Genomic DNA, 23425 nt, shown 5'->3' with positions numbered 1-23425 from the left:
TAGCGCTCAGGAGGGGAGACTTTCTTTGAGTGGTGCCAATTAATCTGCACCAGAAAGTCATCCCCCCGACCGGGATTCGAACCCGGGTCTCAACGAGTTTAAAAGGTTGCGTCTTAGACCACTAGACCACCGGAGGGAACTGCCTCAACTCCCTGGGAACTTGTACAAGAGGCTGAGGACACGCACGCCTGCTGCGCTGCGCTGCGCTGGCAGCAGCGACCAGCAGGGGGCCGACCGGCTGATCCTTCCCTTTCACAGGCAGGCTTTTGACCCTCGATTAAACGACAAAGGTGTTCAGAAGGAAGGCCTGGGGGGAGGGAGGCAGGGAGGGACGGACGCACGCACGCAGGGAAATCAGCACAAAGCAGGTCCCCTGGAATCTCACACCTGCGTCCCAGAAAACAGGTCTCCTGGTCAAAGCAGTCCTGCCCGCCCTGCCATTAACGTGACAATGGACAGGGCCCGGCAGCTTGAGACACATCTTTTTTTCAATATGCAAGTTCTTTTTAAAAAGGTTTCCTTCCACAGCAGCTCTGAGTTAGAGTTAGAGTTAGAGTGAGAGAGAGAGAGAGAGAGAGAGAGAGACTGACTGACACTGACTCTCACACACACACACACAGACACACACCGTCTCCCATCCGATTGGTGGACTATGGGATTGAAAATCTAACTTTTAGTTTCAATGCAGCGCGTTGTTGTTGTAATATAGAACTGCAAGTTGCCGTTGTAGTCGTAGTTTCGAATCAGCACAAAGTAGGTGCCTCCCTGGAATGTCACACCTGCGTCCCGGAAAACAGGTCTCCTGGTCAAAGCAGTCCCGCCCCGCCCTGGGATTAACATGACAATGAACGGGGCCCAGTCAGGGAGCAGTTTGAAAGACATTTTTCAATATGCACTTCTGAAACATTAACGCCTTGTTTCTTCCGACAGTTTAACCAGCGATTAACATGACAATGGACAGGGCCCAGTCAGGGAGCAGCTTGAGAGACACCTTTCAATAGGCACTTCTGAAACATTAACGCCTTGTTTCTTTCGACAGTTTAGCCAGCCTTTAACACGTCTTGTGTTTTTATTTCCCATTTCCAGCCAGCCAGCCAGCCAGCCAGCCGAGCCAGCCTCTGCAGTATTTTTTTTCATTGGTCTTGCCTGCCGTGGAATGAATGTTTCAACACGAGCTGCCGATTGTCAGCACCTCACCTCTTTCTCAATTGGCCGTTGCAATCTCACTCACTCACTGTGAGACACGTCACATCACGTCACTAGTTTTCCTTAAAGAGGTCTCCTTCCACGGCAGTTCGTTAGTGACTGAGACTGACTGACGGAGGTCCGGTGAGACCCAACCCTCTCCCATCTGATTGGTGGCCTACTGGCAAATTTACCAATCTGTCAAGCAATCCTGGCAAGAAAGGGAAAAAAATCTTTAAACTCATCCACTGTTGCAATTAGAAACGGTGGCAAAAATGTGGCCAGAGTGGGAGAGAACGGCAGTGCTTCTAGACTGCATTAAACACAGGCAGCCAGAGACCAAAGAGGGAGTGCAAACAGGAGCCGAGATCAATTCGCATCGAGCGCGTCATCGCTTCTCGGCCTTTTGGCTAAGATCAAGTGTAGTATCTGTTCTTATCAGTTTAATATCTGATACGTCCCCTATCTGGGGACCATATATTAAATTGATTTTTGGAACAGGGAGATGGAACAGGGGCTTGCTCCGTCCACTCCACGCATCGACCCAGTATTGCAGTGTCTCTGGGAACGGTGCACCTCCCTGTGGGGAGATATTCAAAAGGAAAAACAGCTCTTTCCCAGCGTCTCTGTGTGTGTGTGTGTGTGTGTGTGTGTGTGTGTGTATGTATTATTACTGAGAATAAAGCTGATATATTACACTTACTTTCTCAGCTCAGTGGTATTTCTTTCTTCTCCTCGGCTGAATGCCGCTCGCACGTAGCGATATAATTCAAAGTGCAAAATAACTTGGTGCCGTTGACTTTGAACAAGCAGGGTCTGCTTTCAAATGCAAGCTGCGCTCCCGAACTGGACTGTCTGTCTGTTTGTCAAGGAGAGGAAAAGGTGGCGGTGGTGAGGGTGGAGCATTAGCGCTCAGGAGGGGAGACTTTCTTTGAGTGGTGCCAATTAATCTGCACCAGAAAGTCATCCCCCCGACCGGGATTCGAACCCGGGTCTCAACGAGTTTAAAAGGTTGCGTCTTAGACCACTAGACCACCGGAGGGAACTGCCTCAACTCCCTGGGAACTTGTACAAGAGGCTGAGGACACGCACGCCTGCTGCGCTGCGCTGCGCTGGCAGCAGCGACCAGCAGGGGGCCGACCGGCTGATCCTTCCCTTTCACAGGCAGGCTTTTGACCCTCGATTAAACGACAAAGGTGTTCAGAAGGAAGGCCTGGGGGGAGGGAGGCAGGGAGGGACGGACGCACGCACGCAGGGAAATCAGCACAAAGCAGGTCCCCTGGAATCTCACACCTGCGTCCCAGAAAACAGGTCTCCTGGTCAAAGCAGTCCTGCCCGCCCTGCCATTAACGTGACAATGGACAGGGCCCGGCAGCTTGAGACACATCTTTTTTTCAATATGCAAGTTCTTTTTAAAAAGGTTTCCTTCCACAGCAGCTCTGAGTTAGAGTTAGAGTTAGAGTGAGAGAGAGAGAGAGAGAGAGAGAGAGACTGACTGACACTGACTCTCACACACACACACACAGACACACACCGTCTCCCATCCGATTGGTGGACTATGGGATTGAAAATCTAACTTTTAGTTTCAATGCAGCGCGTTGTTGTTGTAATATAGAACTGCAAGTTGCCGTTGTAGTCGTAGTTTCGAATCAGCACAAAGTAGGTGCCTCCCTGGAATGTCACACCTGCGTCCCGGAAAACAGGTCTCCTGGTCAAAGCAGTCCCGCCCCGCCCTGGGATTAACATGACAATGAACGGGGCCCAGTCAGGGAGCAGTTTGAAAGACATTTTTCAATATGCACTTCTGAAACATTAACGCCTTGTTTCTTCCGACAGTTTAACCAGCGATTAACATGACAATGGACAGGGCCCAGTCAGGGAGCAGCTTGAGAGACACCTTTCAATAGGCACTTCTGAAACATTAACGCCTTGTTTCTTTCGACAGTTTAGCCAGCCTTTAACACGTCTTGTGTTTTTATTTCCCATTTCCAGCCAGCCAGCCAGCCAGCCAGCCGAGCCAGCCTCTGCAGTATTTTTTTTCATTGGTCTTGCCTGCCGTGGAATGAATGTTTCAACACGAGCTGCCGATTGTCAGCACCTCACCTCTTTCTCAATTGGCCGTTGCAATCTCACTCACTCACTGTGAGACACGTCACATCACGTCACTAGTTTTCCTTAAAGAGGTCTCCTTCCACGGCAGTTCGTTAGTGACTGAGACTGACTGACGGAGGTCCGGTGAGACCCAACCCTCTCCCATCTGATTGGTGGCCTACTGGCAAATTTACCAATCTGTCAAGCAATCCTGGCAAGAAAGGGAAAAAAATCTTTAAACTCATCCACTGTTGCAATTAGAAACGGTGGCAAAAATGTGGCCAGAGTGGGAGAGAACGGCAGTGCTTCTAGACTGCATTAAACACAGGCAGCCAGAGACCAAAGAGGGAGTGCAAACAGGAGCCGAGATCAATTCGCATCGAGCGCGTCATCGCTTCTCGGCCTTTTGGCTAAGATCAAGTGTAGTATCTGTTCTTATCAGTTTAATATCTGATACGTCCCCTATCTGGGGACCATATATTAAATTGATTTTTGGAACAGGGAGATGGAACAGGGGCTTGCTCCGTCCACTCCACGCATCGACCCAGTATTGCAGTGTCTCTGGGAACGGTGCACCTCCCTGTGGGGAGATATTCAAAAGGAAAAACAGCTCTTTCCCAGCGTCTCTGTGTGTGTGTGTGTGTGTGTGTGTGTGTGTGTATGTATTATTACTGAGAATAAAGCTGATATATTACACTTACTTTCTCAGCTCAGTGGTATTTCTTTCTTCTCCTCGGCTGAATGCCGCTCGCACGTAGCGATATAATTCAAAGTGCAAAATAACTTGGTGCCGTTGACTTTGAACAAGCAGGGTCTGCTTTCAAATGCAAGCTGCGCTCCCGAACTGGACTGTCTGTCTGTTTGTCAAGGAGAGGAAAAGGTGGCGGTGGTGAGGGTGGAGCATTAGCGCTCAGGAGGGGAGACTTTCTTTGAGTGGTGCCAATTAATCTGCACCAGAAAGTCATCCCCCCGACCGGGATTCGAACCCGGGTCTCAACGAGTTTAAAAGGTTGCGTCTTAGACCACTAGACCACCGGAGGGAACTGCCTCAACTCCCTGGGAACTTGTACAAGAGGCTGAGGACACGCACGCCTGCTGCGCTGCGCTGCGCTGGCAGCAGCGACCAGCAGGGGGCCGACCGGCTGATCCTTCCCTTTCACAGGCAGGCTTTTGACCCTCGATTAAACGACAAAGGTGTTCAGAAGGAAGGCCTGGGGGGAGGGAGGCAGGGAGGGACGGACGCACGCACGCAGGGAAATCAGCACAAAGCAGGTCCCCTGGAATCTCACACCTGCGTCCCAGAAAACAGGTCTCCTGGTCAAAGCAGTCCTGCCCGCCCTGCCATTAACGTGACAATGGACAGGGCCCGGCAGCTTGAGACACATCTTTTTTTCAATATGCAAGTTCTTTTTAAAAAGGTTTCCTTCCACAGCAGCTCTGAGTTAGAGTTAGAGTTAGAGTGAGAGAGAGAGAGAGAGAGAGAGAGAGACTGACTGACACTGACTCTCACACACACACACACAGACACACACCGTCTCCCATCCGATTGGTGGACTATGGGATTGAAAATCTAACTTTTAGTTTCAATGCAGCGCGTTGTTGTTGTAATATAGAACTGCAAGTTGCCGTTGTAGTCGTAGTTTCGAATCAGCACAAAGTAGGTGCCTCCCTGGAATGTCACACCTGCGTCCCGGAAAACAGGTCTCCTGGTCAAAGCAGTCCCGCCCCGCCCTGGGATTAACATGACAATGAACGGGGCCCAGTCAGGGAGCAGTTTGAAAGACATTTTTCAATATGCACTTCTGAAACATTAACGCCTTGTTTCTTCCGACAGTTTAACCAGCGATTAACATGACAATGGACAGGGCCCAGTCAGGGAGCAGCTTGAGAGACACCTTTCAATAGGCACTTCTGAAACATTAACGCCTTGTTTCTTTCGACAGTTTAGCCAGCCTTTAACACGTCTTGTGTTTTTATTTCCCATTTCCAGCCAGCCAGCCAGCCAGCCAGCCGAGCCAGCCTCTGCAGTATTTTTTTTCATTGGTCTTGCCTGCCGTGGAATGAATGTTTCAACACGAGCTGCCGATTGTCAGCACCTCACCTCTTTCTCAATTGGCCGTTGCAATCTCACTCACTCACTGTGAGACACGTCACATCACGTCACTAGTTTTCCTTAAAGAGGTCTCCTTCCACGGCAGTTCGTTAGTGACTGAGACTGACTGACGGAGGTCCGGTGAGACCCAACCCTCTCCCATCTGATTGGTGGCCTACTGGCAAATTTACCAATCTGTCAAGCAATCCTGGCAAGAAAGGGAAAAAAATCTTTAAACTCATCCACTGTTGCAATTAGAAACGGTGGCAAAAATGTGGCCAGAGTGGGAGAGAACGGCAGTGCTTCTAGACTGCATTAAACACAGGCAGCCAGAGACCAAAGAGGGAGTGCAAACAGGAGCCGAGATCAATTCGCATCGAGCGCGTCATCGCTTCTCGGCCTTTTGGCTAAGATCAAGTGTAGTATCTGTTCTTATCAGTTTAATATCTGATACGTCCCCTATCTGGGGACCATATATTAAATTGATTTTTGGAACAGGGAGATGGAACAGGGGCTTGCTCCGTCCACTCCACGCATCGACCCAGTATTGCAGTGTCTCTGGGAACGGTGCACCTCCCTGTGGGGAGATATTCAAAAGGAAAAACAGCTCTTTCCCAGCGTCTCTGTGTGTGTGTGTGTGTGTGTGTGTGTGTGTGTGTATGTATTATTACTGAGAATAAAGCTGATATATTACACTTACTTTCTCAGCTCAGTGGTATTTCTTTCTTCTCCTCGGCTGAATGCCGCTCGCACGTAGCGATATAATTCAAAGTGCAAAATAACTTGGTGCCGTTGACTTTGAACAAGCAGGGTCTGCTTTCAAATGCAAGCTGCGCTCCCGAACTGGACTGTCTGTCTGTTTGTCAAGGAGAGGAAAAGGTGGCGGTGGTGAGGGTGGAGCATTAGCGCTCAGGAGGGGAGACTTTCTTTGAGTGGTGCCAATTAATCTGCACCAGAAAGTCATCCCCCCGACCGGGATTCGAACCCGGGTCTCAACGAGTTTAAAAGGTTGCGTCTTAGACCACTAGACCACCGGAGGGAACTGCCTCAACTCCCTGGGAACTTGTACAAGAGGCTGAGGACACGCACGCCTGCTGCGCTGCGCTGCGCTGGCAGCAGCGACCAGCAGGGGGCCGACCGGCTGATCCTTCCCTTTCACAGGCAGGCTTTTGACCCTCGATTAAACGACAAAGGTGTTCAGAAGGAAGGCCTGGGGGGAGGGAGGCAGGGAGGGACGGACGCACGCACGCAGGGAAATCAGCACAAAGCAGGTCCCCTGGAATCTCACACCTGCGTCCCAGAAAACAGGTCTCCTGGTCAAAGCAGTCCTGCCCGCCCTGCCATTAACGTGACAATGGACAGGGCCCGGCAGCTTGAGACACATCTTTTTTTCAATATGCAAGTTCTTTTTAAAAAGGTTTCCTTCCACAGCAGCTCTGAGTTAGAGTTAGAGTTAGAGTGAGAGAGAGAGAGAGAGAGAGAGAGAGACTGACTGACACTGACTCTCACACACACACACACAGACACACACCGTCTCCCATCCGATTGGTGGACTATGGGATTGAAAATCTAACTTTTAGTTTCAATGCAGCGCGTTGTTGTTGTAATATAGAACTGCAAGTTGCCGTTGTAGTCGTAGTTTCGAATCAGCACAAAGTAGGTGCCTCCCTGGAATGTCACACCTGCGTCCCGGAAAACAGGTCTCCTGGTCAAAGCAGTCCCGCCCCGCCCTGGGATTAACATGACAATGAACGGGGCCCAGTCAGGGAGCAGTTTGAAAGACATTTTTCAATATGCACTTCTGAAACATTAACGCCTTGTTTCTTCCGACAGTTTAACCAGCGATTAACATGACAATGGACAGGGCCCAGTCAGGGAGCAGCTTGAGAGACACCTTTCAATAGGCACTTCTGAAACATTAACGCCTTGTTTCTTTCGACAGTTTAGCCAGCCTTTAACACGTCTTGTGTTTTTATTTCCCATTTCCAGCCAGCCAGCCAGCCAGCCAGCCGAGCCAGCCTCTGCAGTATTTTTTTTCATTGGTCTTGCCTGCCGTGGAATGAATGTTTCAACACGAGCTGCCGATTGTCAGCACCTCACCTCTTTCTCAATTGGCCGTTGCAATCTCACTCACTCACTGTGAGACACGTCACATCACGTCACTAGTTTTCCTTAAAGAGGTCTCCTTCCACGGCAGTTCGTTAGTGACTGAGACTGACTGACGGAGGTCCGGTGAGACCCAACCCTCTCCCATCTGATTGGTGGCCTACTGGCAAATTTACCAATCTGTCAAGCAATCCTGGCAAGAAAGGGAAAAAAATCTTTAAACTCATCCACTGTTGCAATTAGAAACGGTGGCAAAAATGTGGCCAGAGTGGGAGAGAACGGCAGTGCTTCTAGACTGCATTAAACACAGGCAGCCAGAGACCAAAGAGGGAGTGCAAACAGGAGCCGAGATCAATTCGCATCGAGCGCGTCATCGCTTCTCGGCCTTTTGGCTAAGATCAAGTGTAGTATCTGTTCTTATCAGTTTAATATCTGATACGTCCCCTATCTGGGGACCATATATTAAATTGATTTTTGGAACAGGGAGATGGAACAGGGGCTTGCTCCGTCCACTCCACGCATCGACCCAGTATTGCAGTGTCTCTGGGAACGGTGCACCTCCCTGTGGGGAGATATTCAAAAGGAAAAACAGCTCTTTCCCAGCGTCTCTGTGTGTGTGTGTGTGTGTGTGTGTGTGTGTGTATGTATTATTACTGAGAATAAAGCTGATATATTACACTTACTTTCTCAGCTCAGTGGTATTTCTTTCTTCTCCTCGGCTGAATGCCGCTCGCACGTAGCGATATAATTCAAAGTGCAAAATAACTTGGTGCCGTTGACTTTGAACAAGCAGGGTCTGCTTTCAAATGCAAGCTGCGCTCCCGAACTGGACTGTCTGTCTGTTTGTCAAGGAGAGGAAAAGGTGGCGGTGGTGAGGGTGGAGCATTAGCGCTCAGGAGGGGAGACTTTCTTTGAGTGGTGCCAATTAATCTGCACCAGAAAGTCATCCCCCCGACCGGGATTCGAACCCGGGTCTCAACGAGTTTAAAAGGTTGCGTCTTAGACCACTAGACCACCGGAGGGAACTGCCTCAACTCCCTGGGAACTTGTACAAGAGGCTGAGGACACGCACGCCTGCTGCGCTGCGCTGCGCTGGCAGCAGCGACCAGCAGGGGGCCGACCGGCTGATCCTTCCCTTTCACAGGCAGGCTTTTGACCCTCGATTAAACGACAAAGGTGTTCAGAAGGAAGGCCTGGGGGGAGGGAGGCAGGGAGGGACGGACGCACGCACGCAGGGAAATCAGCACAAAGCAGGTCCCCTGGAATCTCACACCTGCGTCCCAGAAAACAGGTCTCCTGGTCAAAGCAGTCCTGCCCGCCCTGCCATTAACGTGACAATGGACAGGGCCCGGCAGCTTGAGACACATCTTTTTTTCAATATGCAAGTTCTTTTTAAAAAGGTTTCCTTCCACAGCAGCTCTGAGTTAGAGTTAGAGTTAGAGTGAGAGAGAGAGAGAGAGAGAGAGAGAGACTGACTGACACTGACTCTCACACACACACACACAGACACACACCGTCTCCCATCCGATTGGTGGACTATGGGATTGAAAATCTAACTTTTAGTTTCAATGCAGCGCGTTGTTGTTGTAATATAGAACTGCAAGTTGCCGTTGTAGTCGTAGTTTCGAATCAGCACAAAGTAGGTGCCTCCCTGGAATGTCACACCTGCGTCCCGGAAAACAGGTCTCCTGGTCAAAGCAGTCCCGCCCCGCCCTGGGATTAACATGACAATGAACGGGGCCCAGTCAGGGAGCAGTTTGAAAGACATTTTTCAATATGCACTTCTGAAACATTAACGCCTTGTTTCTTCCGACAGTTTAACCAGCGATTAACATGACAATGGACAGGGCCCAGTCAGGGAGCAGCTTGAGAGACACCTTTCAATAGGCACTTCTGAAACATTAACGCCTTGTTTCTTTCGACAGTTTAGCCAGCCTTTAACACGTCTTGTGTTTTTATTTCCCATTTCCAGCCAGCCAGCCAGCCAGCCAGCCGAGCCAGCCTCTGCAGTATTTTTTTTCATTGGTCTTGCCTGCCGTGGAATGAATGTTTCAACACGAGCTGCCGATTGTCAGCACCTCACCTCTTTCTCAATTGGCCGTTGCAATCTCACTCACTCACTGTGAGACACGTCACATCACGTCACTAGTTTTCCTTAAAGAGGTCTCCTTCCACGGCAGTTCGTTAGTGACTGAGACTGACTGACGGAGGTCCGGTGAGACCCAACCCTCTCCCATCTGATTGGTGGCCTACTGGCAAATTTACCAATCTGTCAAGCAATCCTGGCAAGAAAGGGAAAAAAATCTTTAAACTCATCCACTGTTGCAATTAGAAACGGTGGCAAAAATGTGGCCAGAGTGGGAGAGAACGGCAGTGCTTCTAGACTGCATTAAACACAGGCAGCCAGAGACCAAAGAGGGAGTGCAAACAGGAGCCGAGATCAATTCGCATCGAGCGCGTCATCGCTTCTCGGCCTTTTGGCTAAGATCAAGTGTAGTATCTGTTCTTATCAGTTTAATATCTGATACGTCCCCTATCTGGGGACCATATATTAAATTGATTTTTGGAACAGGGAGATGGAACAGGGGCTTGCTCCGTCCACTCCACGCATCGACCCAGTATTGCAGTGTCTCTGGGAACGGTGCACCTCCCTGTGGGGAGATATTCAAAAGGAAAAACAGCTCTTTCCCAGCGTCTCTGTGTGTGTGTGTGTGTGTGTGTGTGTGTGTGTGTATGTATTATTACTGAGAATAAAGCTGATATATTACACTTACTTTCTCAGCTCAGTGGTATTTCTTTCTTCTCCTCGGCTGAATGCCGCTCGCACGTAGCGATATAATTCAAAGTGCAAAATAACTTGGTGCCGTTGACTTTGAACAAGCAGGGTCTGCTTTCAAATGCAAGCTGCGCTCCCGAACTGGACTGTCTGTCTGTTTGTCAAGGAGAGGAAAAGGTGGCGGTGGTGAGGGTGGAGCATTAGCGCTCAGGAGGGGAGACTTTCTTTGAGTGGTGCCAATTAATCTGCACCAGAAAGTCATCCCCCCGACCGGGATTCGAACCCGGGTCTCAACGAGTTTAAAAGGTTGCGTCTTAGACCACTAGACCACCGGAGGGAACTGCCTCAACTCCCTGGGAACTTGTACAAGAGGCTGAGGACACGCACGCCTGCTGCGCTGCGCTGCGCTGGCAGCAGCGACCAGCAGGGGGCCGACCGGCTGATCCTTCCCTTTCACAGGCAGGCTTTTGACCCTCGATTAAACGACAAAGGTGTTCAGAAGGAAGGCCTGGGGGGAGGGAGGCAGGGAGGGACGGACGCACGCACGCAGGGAAATCAGCACAAAGCAGGTCCCCTGGAATCTCACACCTGCGTCCCAGAAAACAGGTCTCCTGGTCAAAGCAGTCCTGCCCGCCCTGCCATTAACGTGACAATGGACAGGGCCCGGCAGCTTGAGACACATCTTTTTTTCAATATGCAAGTTCTTTTTAAAAAGGTTTCCTTCCACAGCAGCTCTGAGTTAGAGTTAGAGTTAGAGTGAGAGAGAGAGAGAGAGAGAGAGAGAGACTGACTGACACTGACTCTCACACACACACACACAGACACACACCGTCTCCCATCCGATTGGTGGACTATGGGATTGAAAATCTAACTTTTAGTTTCAATGCAGCGCGTTGTTGTTGTAATATAGAACTGCAAGTTGCCGTTGTAGTCGTAGTTTCGAATCAGCACAAAGTAGGTGCCTCCCTGGAATGTCACACCTGCGTCCCGGAAAACAGGTCTCCTGGTCAAAGCAGTCCCGCCCCGCCCTGGGATTAACATGACAATGAACGGGGCCCAGTCAGGGAGCAGTTTGAAAGACATTTTTCAATATGCACTTCTGAAACATTAACGCCTTGTTTCTTCCGACAGTTTAACCAGCGATTAACATGACAATGGACAGGGCCCAGTCAGGGAGCAGCTTGAGAGACACCTTTCAATAGGCACTTCTGAAACATTAACGCCTTGTTTCTTTCGACAGTTTAGCCAGCCTTTAACACGTCTTGTGTTTTTATTTCCCATTTCCAGCCAGCCAGCCAGCCAGCCAGCCGAGCCAGCCTCTGCAGTATTTTTTTTCATTGGTCTTGCCTGCCGTGGAATGAATGTTTCAACACGAGCTGCCGATTGTCAGCACCTCACCTCTTTCTCAATTGGCCGTTGCAATCTCACTCACTCACTGTGAGACACGTCACATCACGTCACTAGTTTTCCTTAAAGAGGTCTCCTTCCACGGCAGTTCGTTAGTGACTGAGACTGACTGACGGAGGTCCGGTGAGACCCAACCCTCTCCCATCTGATTGGTGGCCTACTGGCAAATTTACCAATCTGTCAAGCAATCCTGGCAAGAAAGGGAAAAAAATCTTTAAACTCATCCACTGTTGCAATTAGAAACGGTGGCAAAAATGTGGCCAGAGTGGGAGAGAACGGCAGTGCTTCTAGACTGCATTAAACACAGGCAGCCAGAGACCAAAGAGGGAGTGCAAACAGGAGCCGAGATCAATTCGCATCGAGCGCGTCATCGCTTCTCGGCCTTTTGGCTAAGATCAAGTGTAGTATCTGTTCTTATCAGTTTAATATCTGATACGTCCCCTATCTGGGGACCATATATTAAATTGATTTTTGGAACAGGGAGATGGAACAGGGGCTTGCTCCGTCCACTCCACGCATCGACCCAGTATTGCAGTGTCTCTGGGAACGGTGCACCTCCCTGTGGGGAGATATTCAAAAGGAAAAACAGCTCTTTCCCAGCGTCTCTGTGTGTGTGTGTGTGTGTGTGTGTGTATGTATTATTACTGAGAATAAAGCTGATATATTACACTTACTTTCTCAGCTCAGTGGTATTTCTTTCTTCTCCTCGGCTGAATGCCGCTCGCACGTAGCGATATAATTCAAAGTGCAAAATAACTTGGTGCCGTTGACTTTGAACAAGCAGGGTCTGCTTTCAAATGCAAGCTGCGCTCCCGAACTGGACTGTCTGTCTGTTTGTCAAGGAGAGGAAAAGGTGGCGGTGGTGAGGGTGGAGCATTAGCGCTCAGGAGGGGAGACTTTCTTTGAGTGGTGCCAATTAATCTGCACCAGAAAGTCATCCCCCCGACCGGGATTCGAACCCGGGTCTCAACGAGTTTAAAAGGTTGCGTCTTAGACCACTAGACCACCGGAGGGAACTGCCTCAACTCCCTGGGAACTTGTACAAGAGGCTGAGGACACGCACGCCTGCTGCGCTGCGCTGCGCTGGCAGCAGCGACCAGCAGGGGGCCGACCGGCTGATCCTTCCCTTTCACAGGCAGGCTTTTGACCCTCGATTAAACGACAAAGGTGTTCAGAAGGAAGGCCTGGGGGGAGGGAGGCAGGGAGGGACGGACGCACGCACGCAGGGAAATCAGCACAAAGCAGGTCCCCTGGAATCTCACACCTGCGTCCCAGAAAACAGGTCTCCTGGTCAAAGCAGTCCTGCCCGCCCTGCCATTAACGTGACAATGGACAGGGCCCGGCAGCTTGAGACACATCTTTTTTTCAATATGCAAGTTCTTTTTAAAAAGGTTTCCTTCCACAGCAGCTCTGAGTTAGAGTTAGAGTTAGAGTGAGAGAGAGAGAGAGAGAGAGAGAGAGACTGACTGACACTGACTCTCACACACACACACACAGACACACACCGTCTCCCATCCGATTGGTGGACTATGGGATTGAAAATCTAACTTTTAGTTTCAATGCAGCGCGTTGTTGTTGTAATATAGAACTGCAAGTTGCCGTTGTAGTCGTAGTTTCGAATCAGCACAAAGTAGGTGCCTCCCTGGAATGTCACACCTGCGTCCCGGAAAACAGGTCTCCTGGTCAAAGCAGTCCCGCCCCGCCCTGGGATTAACATGACAATGAACGGGGCCCAGTCAGGGAGCAGTTTGAAAGACATTTTTCAATATGCACTTCTGAAACATTAACGCCTTGTTTCTTCCGACAGTTTAACCAGCGATTAACATGACAATGGACAGGGCCCAGTCAGGGAGCAGCTTGAGAGACACCTTTCAATAGGCACTTCTGAAACATTAACGCCTTGTTTCTTTCGACAGTTTAGCCAGCCTTTAACACGTCTTGTGTTTTTATTTCCCATTTCCAGCCAGCCAGCCAGCCAGCCAGCCGAGCCAGCCTCTGCAGTATTTTTTTTCATTGGTCTTGCCTGCCGTGGAATGAATGTTTCAACACGAGCTGCCGATTGTCAGCACCTCACCTCTTTCTCAATTGGCCGTTGCAATCTCACTCACTCACTGTGAGACACGTCACATCACGTCACTAGTTTTCCTTAAAGAGGTCTCCTTCCACGGCAGTTCGTTAGTGACTGAGACTGACTGACGGAGGTCCGGTGAGACCCAACCCTCTCCCATCTGATTGGTGGCCTACTGGCAAATTTACCAATCTGTCAAGCAATCCTGGCAAGAAAGGGAAAAAAATCTTTAAACTCATCCACTGTTGCAATTAGAAACGGTGGCAAAAATGTGGCCAGAGTGGGAGAGAACGGCAGTGCTTCTAGACTGCATTAAACACAGGCAGCCAGAGACCAAAGAGGGAGTGCAAACAGGAGCCGAGATCAATTCGCATCGAGCGCGTCATCGCTTCTCGGCCTTTTGGCTAAGATCAAGTGGTCAAGTGGGGGAAGGCAACCATTTGGAGCCTTCCTGCCATTGTATGCCGGGGGGATGCAGTCAGGGAGAAATCCCCTCGGGCAGAGTGTAGAGCTTTGGCTTGTAGAGCTTTGGCTTGATGTAATGTCACTGCAAGGAATCTGGAATGAATCTGTAAGGCAATAAGGCACCCCAGAGTGTCAGGAAAAAAAAAAAAAAAAAAAAAAAAAAAAAAAAAATCTGTTCTTATCAGTTTAATATCTGATACGTCCCCTATCTGGGGACCATATATTAAATTGATTTTTGGAACAGGGAGATGGAACAGGGGCTTGCTCCGTCCACTCCACGCATCGACCCAGTATTGCAGTGTCTCTGGGAACGGTGCACCTCCCTGTGGGGAGATATTCAAAAGGAAAAACAGCTCTTTCCCAGCGTCTCTGTGTGTGTGTGTGTGTGTGTGTGTGTGTGTGTATGTATTATTACTGAGAATAAAGCTGATATATTACACTTACTTTCTCAGCTCAGTGGTATTTCTTTCTTCTCCTCGGCTGAATGCCGCTCGCACGTAGCGATATAATTCAAAGTGCAAAATAACTTGGTGCCGTTGACTTTGAACAAGCAGGGTCTGCTTTCAAATGCAAGCTGCGCTCCCGAACTGGACTGTCTGTCTGTTTGTCAAGGAGAGGAAAAGGTGGCGGTGGTGAGGGTGGAGCATTAGCGCTCAGGAGGGGAGACTTTCTTTGAGTGGTGCCAATTAATCTGCACCAGAAAGTCATCCCCCCGACCGGGATTCGAACCCGGGTCTCAACGAGTTTAAAAGGTTGCGTCTTAGACCACTAGACCACCGGAGGGAACTGCCTCAACTCCCTGGGAACTTGTACAAGAGGCTGAGGACACGCACGCCTGCTGCGCTGCGCTGCGCTGGCAGCAGCGACCAGCAGGGGGCCGACCGGCTGATCCTTCCCTTTCACAGGCAGGCTTTTGACCCTCGATTAAACGACAAAGGTGTTCAGAAGGAAGGCCTGGGGGGAGGGAGGCAGGGAGGGACGGACGCACGCACGCAGGGAAATCAGCACAAAGCAGGTCCCCTGGAATCTCACACCTGCGTCCCAGAAAACAGGTCTCCTGGTCAAAGCAGTCCTGCCCGCCCTGCCATTAACGTGACAATGGACAGGGCCCGGCAGCTTGAGACACATCTTTTTTTCAATATGCAAGTTCTTTTTAAAAAGGTTTCCTTCCACAGCAGCTCTGAGTTAGAGTTAGAGTTAGAGTGAGAGAGAGAGAGAGAGAGAGAGAGAGACTGACTGACACTGACTCTCACACACACACACACAGACACACACCGTCTCCCATCCGATTGGTGGACTATGGGATTGAAAATCTAACTTTTAGTTTCAATGCAGCGCGTTGTTGTTGTAATATAGAACTGCAAGTTGCCGTTGTAGTCGTAGTTTCGAATCAGCACAAAGTAGGTGCCTCCCTGGAATGTCACACCTGCGTCCCGGAAAACAGGTCTCCTGGTCAAAGCAGTCCCGCCCCGCCCTGGGATTAACATGACAATGAACGGGGCCCAGTCAGGGAGCAGTTTGAAAGACATTTTTCAATATGCACTTCTGAAACATTAACGCCTTGTTTCTTCCGACAGTTTAACCAGCGATTAACATGACAATGGACAGGGCCCAGTCAGGGAGCAGCTTGAGAGACACCTTTCAATAGGCACTTCTGAAACATTAACGCCTTGTTTCTTTCGACAGTTTAGCCAGCCTTTAACACGTCTTGTGTTTTTATTTCCCATTTCCAGCCAGCCAGCCAGCCAGCCAGCCGAGCCAGCCTCTGCAGTATTTTTTTTCATTGGTCTTGCCTGCCGTGGAATGAATGTTTCAACACGAGCTGCCGATTGTCAGCACCTCACCTCTTTCTCAATTGGCCGTTGCAATCTCACTCACTCACTGTGAGACACGTCACATCACGTCACTAGTTTTCCTTAAAGAGGTCTCCTTCCACGGCAGTTCGTTAGTGACTGAGACTGACTGACGGAGGTCCGGTGAGACCCAACCCTCTCCCATCTGATTGGTGGCCTACTGGCAAATTTACCAATCTGTCAAGCAATCCTGGCAAGAAAGGGAAAAAAATCTTTAAACTCATCCACTGTTGCAATTAGAAACGGTGGCAAAAATGTGGCCAGAGTGGGAGAGAACGGCAGTGCTTCTAGACTGCATTAAACACAGGCAGCCAGAGACCAAAGAGGGAGTGCAAACAGGAGCCGAGATCAATTCGCATCGAGCGCGTCATCGCTTCTCGGCCTTTTGGCTAAGATCAAGTGGTCAAGTGGGGGAAGGCAACCATTTGGAGCCTTCCTGCCATTGTATGCCGGGGGGATGCAGTCAGGGAGAAATCCCCTCGGGCAGAGTGTAGAGCTTTGGCTTGTAGAGCTTTGGCTTGATGTAATGTCACTGCAAGGAATCTGGAATGAATCTGTAAGGCAATAAGGCACCCCAGAGTGTCAGGAAAAAAAAAAAAAAAAAAAAAAAAAAAAAAAAAAAAAAAAAAAAAAAAAATCTGTTCTTATCAGTTTAATATCTGATACGTCCCCTATCTGGGGACCATATATTAAATTGATTTTTGGAACAGGGAGATGGAACAGGGGCTTGCTCCGTCCACTCCACGCATCGACCCAGTATTGCAGTGTCTCTGGGAACGGTGCACCTCCCTGTGGGGAGATATTCAAAAGGAAAAACAGCTCTTTCCCAGCGTCTCTGTGTGTGTGTGTGTGTGTGTGTGTGTGTGTGTATGTATTATTACTGAGAATAAAGCTGATATATTACACTTACTTTCTCAGCTCAGTGGTATTTCTTTCTTCTCCTCGGCTGAATGCCGCTCGCACGTAGCGATATAATTCAAAGTGCAAAATAACTTGGTGCCGTTGACTTTGAACAAGCAGGGTCTGCTTTCAAATGCAAGCTGCGCTCCCGAACTGGACTGTCTGTCTGTTTGTCAAGGAGAGGAAAAGGTGGCGGTGGTGAGGGTGGAGCATTAGCGCTCAGGAGGGGAGACTTTCTTTGAGTGGTGCCAATTAATCTGCACCAGAAAGTCATCCCCCCGACCGGGATTCGAACCCGGGTCTCAACGAGTTTAAAAGGTTGCGTCTTAGACCACTAGACCACCGGAGGGAACTGCCTCAACTCCCTGGGAACTTGTACAAGAGGCTGAGGACACGCACGCCTGCTGCGCTGCGCTGCGCTGGCAGCAGCGACCAGCAGGGGGCCGACCGGCTGATCCTTCCCTTTCACAGGCAGGCTTTTGACCCTCGATTAAACGACAAAGGTGTTCAGAAGGAAGGCCTGGGGGGAGGGAGGCAGGGAGGGACGGACGCACGCACGCAGGGAAATCAGCACAAAGCAGGTCCCCTGGAATCTCACACCTGCGTCCCAGAAAACAGGTCTCCTGGTCAAAGCAGTCCTGCCCGCCCTGCCATTAACGTGACAATGGACAGGGCCCGGCAGCTTGAGACACATCTTTTTTTCAATATGCAAGTTCTTTTTAAAAAGGTTTCCTTCCACAGCAGCTCTGAGTTAGAGTTAGAGTTAGAGTGAGAGAGAGAGAGAGAGAGAGAGAGAGACTGACTGACACTGACTCTCACACACACACACACAGACACACACCGTCTCCCATCCGATTGGTGGACTATGGGATTGAAAATCTAACTTTTAGTTTCAATGCAGCGCGTTGTTGTTGTAATATAGAACTGCAAGTTGCCGTTGTAGTCGTAGTTTCGAATCAGCACAAAGTAGGTGCCTCCCTGGAATGTCACACCTGCGTCCCGGAAAACAGGTCTCCTGGTCAAAGCAGTCCCGCCCCGCCCTGGGATTAACATGACAATGAACGGGGCCCAGTCAGGGAGCAGTTTGAAAGACATTTTTCAATATGCACTTCTGAAACATTAACGCCTTGTTTCTTCCGACAGTTTAACCAGCGATTAACATGACAATGGACAGGGCCCAGTCAGGGAGCAGCTTGAGAGACACCTTTCAATAGGCACTTCTGAAACATTAACGCCTTGTTTCTTTCGACAGTTTAGCCAGCCTTTAACACGTCTTGTGTTTTTATTTCCCATTTCCAGCCAGCCAGCCAGCCAGCCAGCCGAGCCAGCCTCTGCAGTATTTTTTTTCATTGGTCTTGCCTGCCGTGGAATGAATGTTTCAACACGAGCTGCCGATTGTCAGCACCTCACCTCTTTCTCAATTGGCCGTTGCAATCTCACTCACTCACTGTGAGACACGTCACATCACGTCACTAGTTTTCCTTAAAGAGGTCTCCTTCCACGGCAGTTCGTTAGTGACTGAGACTGACTGACGGAGGTCCGGTGAGACCCAACCCTCTCCCATCTGATTGGTGGCCTACTGGCAAATTTACCAATCTGTCAAGCAATCCTGGCAAGAAAGGGAAAAAAATCTTTAAACTCATCCACTGTTGCAATTAGAAACGGTGGCAAAAATGTGGCCAGAGTGGGAGAGAACGGCAGTGCTTCTAGACTGCATTAAACACAGGCAGCCAGAGACCAAAGAGGGAGTGCAAACAGGAGCCGAGATCAATTCGCATCGAGCGCGTCATCGCTTCTCGGCCTTTTGGCTAAGATCAAGTGGTCAAGTGGGGGAAGGCAACCATTTGGAGCCTTCCTGCCATTGTATGCCGGGGGGATGCAGTCAGGGAGAAATCCCCTCGGGCAGAGTGTAGAGCTTTGGCTTGTAGAGCTTTGGCTTGATGTAATGTCACTGCAAGGAATCTGGAATGAATCTGTAAGGCAATAAGGCACCCCAGAGTGTCAGGAAAAAAAAAAAAAAAAAAAAAAAAAAAAAAAAAAAAAAAAAAAAAAAAAAATCTGTTCTTATCAGTTTAATATCTGATACGTCCCCTATCTGGGGACCATATATTAAATTGATTTTTGGAACAGGGAGATGGAACAGGGGCTTGCTCCGTCCACTCCACGCATCGACCCAGTATTGCAGTGTCTCTGGGAACGGTGCACCTCCCTGTGGGGAGATATTCAAAAGGAAAAACAGCTCTTTCCCAGCGTCTCTGTGTGTGTGTGTGTGTGTGTGTGTGTGTGTGTATGTATTATTACTGAGAATAAAGCTGATATATTACACTTACTTTCTCAGCTCAGTGGTATTTCTTTCTTCTCCTCGGCTGAATGCCGCTCGCACGTAGCGATATAATTCAAAGTGCAAAATAACTTGGTGCCGTTGACTTTGAACAAGCAGGGTCTGCTTTCAAATGCAAGCTGCGCTCCCGAACTGGACTGTCTGTCTGTTTGTCAAGGAGAGGAAAAGGTGGCGGTGGTGAGGGTGGAGCATTAGCGCTCAGGAGGGGAGACTTTCTTTGAGTGGTGCCAATTAATCTGCACCAGAAAGTCATCCCCCCGACCGGGATTCGAACCCGGGTCTCAACGAGTTTAAAAGGTTGCGTCTTAGACCACTAGACCACCGGAGGGAACTGCCTCAACTCCCTGGGAACTTGTACAAGAGGCTGAGGACACGCACGCCTGCTGCGCTGCGCTGCGCTGGCAGCAGCGACCAGCAGGGGGCCGACCGGCTGATCCTTCCCTTTCACAGGCAGGCTTTTGACCCTCGATTAAACGACAAAGGTGTTCAGAAGGAAGGCCTGGGGGGAGGGAGGCAGGGAGGGACGGACGCACGCACGCAGGGAAATCAGCACAAAGCAGGTCCCCTGGAATCTCACACCTGCGTCCCAGAAAACAGGTCTCCTGGTCAAAGCAGTCCTGCCCGCCCTGCCATTAACGTGACAATGGACAGGGCCCGGCAGCTTGAGACACATCTTTTTTTCAATATGCAAGTTCTTTTTAAAAAGGTTTCCTTCCACAGCAGCTCTGAGTTAGAGTTAGAGTTAGAGTGAGAGAGAGAGAGAGAGAGAGAGAGAGACTGACTGACACTGACTCTCACACACACACACACAGACACACACCGTCTCCCATCCGATTGGTGGACTATGGGATTGAAAATCTAACTTTTAGTTTCAATGCAGCGCGTTGTTGTTGTAATATAGAACTGCAAGTTGCCGTTGTAGTCGTAGTTTCGAATCAGCACAAAGTAGGTGCCTCCCTGGAATGTCACACCTGCGTCCCGGAAAACAGGTCTCCTGGTCAAAGCAGTCCCGCCCCGCCCTGGGATTAACATGACAATGAACGGGGCCCAGTCAGGGAGCAGTTTGAAAGACATTTTTCAATATGCACTTCTGAAACATTAACGCCTTGTTTCTTCCGACAGTTTAACCAGCGATTAACATGACAATGGACAGGGCCCAGTCAGGGAGCAGCTTGAGAGACACCTTTCAATAGGCACTTCTGAAACATTAACGCCTTGTTTCTTTCGACAGTTTAGCCAGCCTTTAACACGTCTTGTGTTTTTATTTCCCATTTCCAGCCAGCCAGCCAGCCAGCCAGCCGAGCCAGCCTCTGCAGTATTTTTTTTCATTGGTCTTGCCTGCCGTGGAATGAATGTTTCAACACGAGCTGCCGATTGTCAGCACCTCACCTCTTTCTCAATTGGCCGTTGCAATCTCACTCACTCACTGTGAGACACGTCACATCACGTCACTAGTTTTCCTTAAAGAGGTCTCCTTCCACGGCAGTTCGTTAGTGACTGAGACTGACTGACGGAGGTCCGGTGAGACCCAACCCTCTCCCATCTGATTGGTGGCCTACTGGCAAATTTACCAATCTGTCAAGCAATCCTGGCAAGAAAGGGAAAAAAATCTTTAAACTCATCCACTGTTGCAATTAGAAACGGTGGCAAAAATGTGGCCAGAGTGGGAGAGAACGGCAGTGCTTCTAGACTGCATTAAACACAGGCAGCCAGAGACCAAAGAGGGAGTGCAAACAGGAGCCGAGATCAATTCGCATCGAGCGCGTCATCGCTTCTCGGCCTTTTGGCTAAGATCAAGTGTAGTATCTGTTCTTATCAGTTTAATATCTGATACGTCCCCTATCTGGGGACCATATATTAAATTGATTTTTGGAACAGGGAGATGGAACAGGGGCTTGCTCCGTCCACTCCACGCATCGACCCAGTATTGCAGTGTCTCTGGGAACGGTGCACCTCCCTGTGGGGAGATATTCAAAAGGAAAAACAGCTCTTTCCCAGCGTCTCTGTGTGTGTGTGTGTGTGTGTGTGTGTGTGTGTGTATGTATTATTACTGAGAATAAAGCTGATATATTACACTTACTTTCTCAGCTCAGTGGTATTTCTTTCTTCTCCTCGGCTGAATGCCGCTCGCACGTAGCGATATAATTCAAAGTGCAAAATAACTTGGTGCCGTTGACTTTGAACAAGCAGGGTCTGCTTTCAAATGCAAGCTGCGCTCCCGAACTGGACTGTCTGTCTGTTTGTCAAGGAGAGGAAAAGGTGGCGGTGGTGAGGGTGGAGCATTAGCGCTCAGGAGGGGAGACTTTCTTTGAGTGGTGCCAATTAATCTGCACCAGAAAGTCATCCCCCCGACCGGGATTCGAACCCGGGTCTCAACGAGTTTAAAAGGTTGCGTCTTAGACCACTAGACCACCGGAGGGAACTGCCTCAACTCCCTGGGAACTTGTACAAGAGGCTGAGGACACGCACGCCTGCTGCGCTGCGCTGCGCTGGCAGCAGCGACCAGCAGGGGGCCGACCGGCTGATCCTTCCCTTTCACAGGCAGGCTTTTGACCCTCGATTAAACGACAAAGGTGTTCAGAAGGAAGGCCTGGGGGGAGGGAGGCAGGGAGGGACGGACGCACGCACGCAGGGAAATCAGCACAAAGCAGGTCCCCTGGAATCTCACACCTGCGTCCCAGAAAACAGGTCTCCTGGTCAAAGCAGTCCTGCCCGCCCTGCCATTAACGTGACAATGGACAGGGCCCGGCAGCTTGAGACACATCTTTTTTTCAATATGCAAGTTCTTTTTAAAAAGGTTTCCTTCCACAGCAGCTCTGAGTTAGAGTTAGAGTTAGAGTGAGAGAGAGAGAGAGAGAGAGAGAGAGACTGACTGACACTGACTCTCACACACACACACACAGACACACACCGTCTCCCATCCGATTGGTGGACTATGGGATTGAAAATCTAACTTTTAGTTTCAATGCAGCGCGTTGTTGTTGTAATATAGAACTGCAAGTTGCCGTTGTAGTCGTAGTTTCGAATCAGCACAAAGTAGGTGCCTCCCTGGAATGTCACACCTGCGTCCCGGAAAACAGGTCTCCTGGTCAAAGCAGTCCCGCCCCGCCCTGGGATTAACATGACAATGAACGGGGCCCAGTCAGGGAGCAGTTTGAAAGACATTTTTCAATATGCACTTCTGAAACATTAACGCCTTGTTTCTTCCGACAGTTTAACCAGCGATTAACATGACAATGGACAGGGCCCAGTCAGGGAGCAGCTTGAGAGACACCTTTCAATAGGCACTTCTGAAACATTAACGCCTTGTTTCTTTCGACAGTTTAGCCAGCCTTTAACACGTCTTGTGTTTTTATTTCCCATTTCCAGCCAGCCAGCCAGCCAGCCAGCCGAGCCAGCCTCTGCAGTATTTTTTTTCATTGGTCTTGCCTGCCGTGGAATGAATGTTTCAACACGAGCTGCCGATTGTCAGCACCTCACCTCTTTCTCAATTGGCCGTTGCAATCTCACTCACTCACTGTGAGACACGTCACATCACGTCACTAGTTTTCCTTAAAGAGGTCTCCTTCCACGGCAGTTCGTTAGTGACTGAGACTGACTGACGGAGGTCCGGTGAGACCCAACCCTCTCCCATCTGATTGGTGGCCTACTGGCAAATTTACCAATCTGTCAAGCAATCCTGGCAAGAAAGGGAAAAAAATCTTTAAACTCATCCACTGTTGCAATTAGAAACGGTGGCAAAAATGTGGCCAGAGTGGGAGAGAACGGCAGTGCTTCTAGACTGCATTAAACACAGGCAGCCAGAGACCAAAGAGGGAGTGCAAACAGGAGCCGAGATCAATTCGCATCGAGCGCGTCATCGCTTCTCGGCCTTTTGGCTAAGATCAAGTGTAGTATCTGTTCTTATCAGTTTAATATCTGATACGTCCCCTATCTGGGGACCATATATTAAATTGATTTTTGGAACAGGGAGATGGAACAGGGGCTTGCTCCGTCCACTCCACGCATCGACCCAGTATTGCAGTGTCTCTGGGAACGGTGCACCTCCCTGTGGGGAGATATTCAAAAGGAAAAACAGCTCTTTCCCAGCGTCTCTGTGTGTGTGTGTGTGTGTGTGTGTGTGTGTGTATGTATTATTACT

General features: G+C 49.7%; 8 non-coding genes and 3 pseudogenes across 8 annotated transcripts; all 11 read left to right on the top strand.

Annotated features, from left to right (window-relative positions):
- Positions 1–1575: 1575 nt before the first annotated feature.
- LOC137325741 (U2 spliceosomal RNA) lies at positions 1576–1766 on the top strand. The gene has a single exon (XR_010963982.1). It is a non-coding gene; the product is annotated as a U2 spliceosomal RNA (small nuclear RNA).
- Positions 1767–3666: 1900 nt separating this feature from the next.
- LOC137325740 (U2 spliceosomal RNA) lies at positions 3667–3857 on the top strand. The gene has a single exon (XR_010963981.1). It is a non-coding gene; the product is annotated as a U2 spliceosomal RNA (small nuclear RNA).
- Positions 3858–5755: 1898 nt separating this feature from the next.
- Positions 5756–5946, top strand: LOC137325739 (U2 spliceosomal RNA). The gene has a single exon (XR_010963980.1). It is a non-coding gene; the product is annotated as a U2 spliceosomal RNA (small nuclear RNA).
- Positions 5947–7846: 1900 nt separating this feature from the next.
- Positions 7847–8037, top strand: LOC137325738 (U2 spliceosomal RNA). Its single transcript, XR_010963979.1, has one exon. It is a non-coding gene; the product is annotated as a U2 spliceosomal RNA (small nuclear RNA).
- A 1898-nt stretch (positions 8038–9935) lies between these two features.
- Positions 9936–10126, top strand: LOC137325737 (U2 spliceosomal RNA). Its single transcript, XR_010963978.1, has one exon. It is a non-coding gene; the product is annotated as a U2 spliceosomal RNA (small nuclear RNA).
- A 1900-nt stretch (positions 10127–12026) lies between these two features.
- On the top strand, positions 12027–12217 carry LOC137325735 (U2 spliceosomal RNA). The gene has a single exon (XR_010963977.1). It is a non-coding gene; the product is annotated as a U2 spliceosomal RNA (small nuclear RNA).
- Positions 12218–14292: 2075 nt separating this feature from the next.
- LOC137325940 (U2 spliceosomal RNA) lies at positions 14293–14514 on the top strand (annotated as a pseudogene).
- A 2148-nt stretch (positions 14515–16662) lies between these two features.
- LOC137326019 (U2 spliceosomal RNA) lies at positions 16663–16833 on the top strand (annotated as a pseudogene).
- Positions 16834–18982: 2149 nt separating this feature from the next.
- LOC137326016 (U2 spliceosomal RNA) lies at positions 18983–19153 on the top strand (annotated as a pseudogene).
- A 1898-nt stretch (positions 19154–21051) lies between these two features.
- On the top strand, positions 21052–21242 carry LOC137325733 (U2 spliceosomal RNA). Its single transcript, XR_010963975.1, has one exon. It is a non-coding gene; the product is annotated as a U2 spliceosomal RNA (small nuclear RNA).
- Positions 21243–23142: 1900 nt separating this feature from the next.
- Positions 23143–23333, top strand: LOC137325732 (U2 spliceosomal RNA). Its single transcript, XR_010963974.1, has one exon. It is a non-coding gene; the product is annotated as a U2 spliceosomal RNA (small nuclear RNA).
- The last annotated feature ends 92 nt before the right edge of the window (positions 23334–23425 follow it).

The sequence above is a fragment of the Heptranchias perlo genome, chromosome 9 (genome assembly GCF_035084215.1).
Source record: "Heptranchias perlo isolate sHepPer1 chromosome 9, sHepPer1.hap1, whole genome shotgun sequence".
Lineage (NCBI taxonomy): Eukaryota > Metazoa > Chordata > Chondrichthyes > Hexanchiformes > Hexanchidae > Heptranchias > Heptranchias perlo.
The sequence above is the reverse complement of the archived record's forward strand: the minus strand, read 5'-3'. Positions and strand labels throughout refer to the sequence as shown.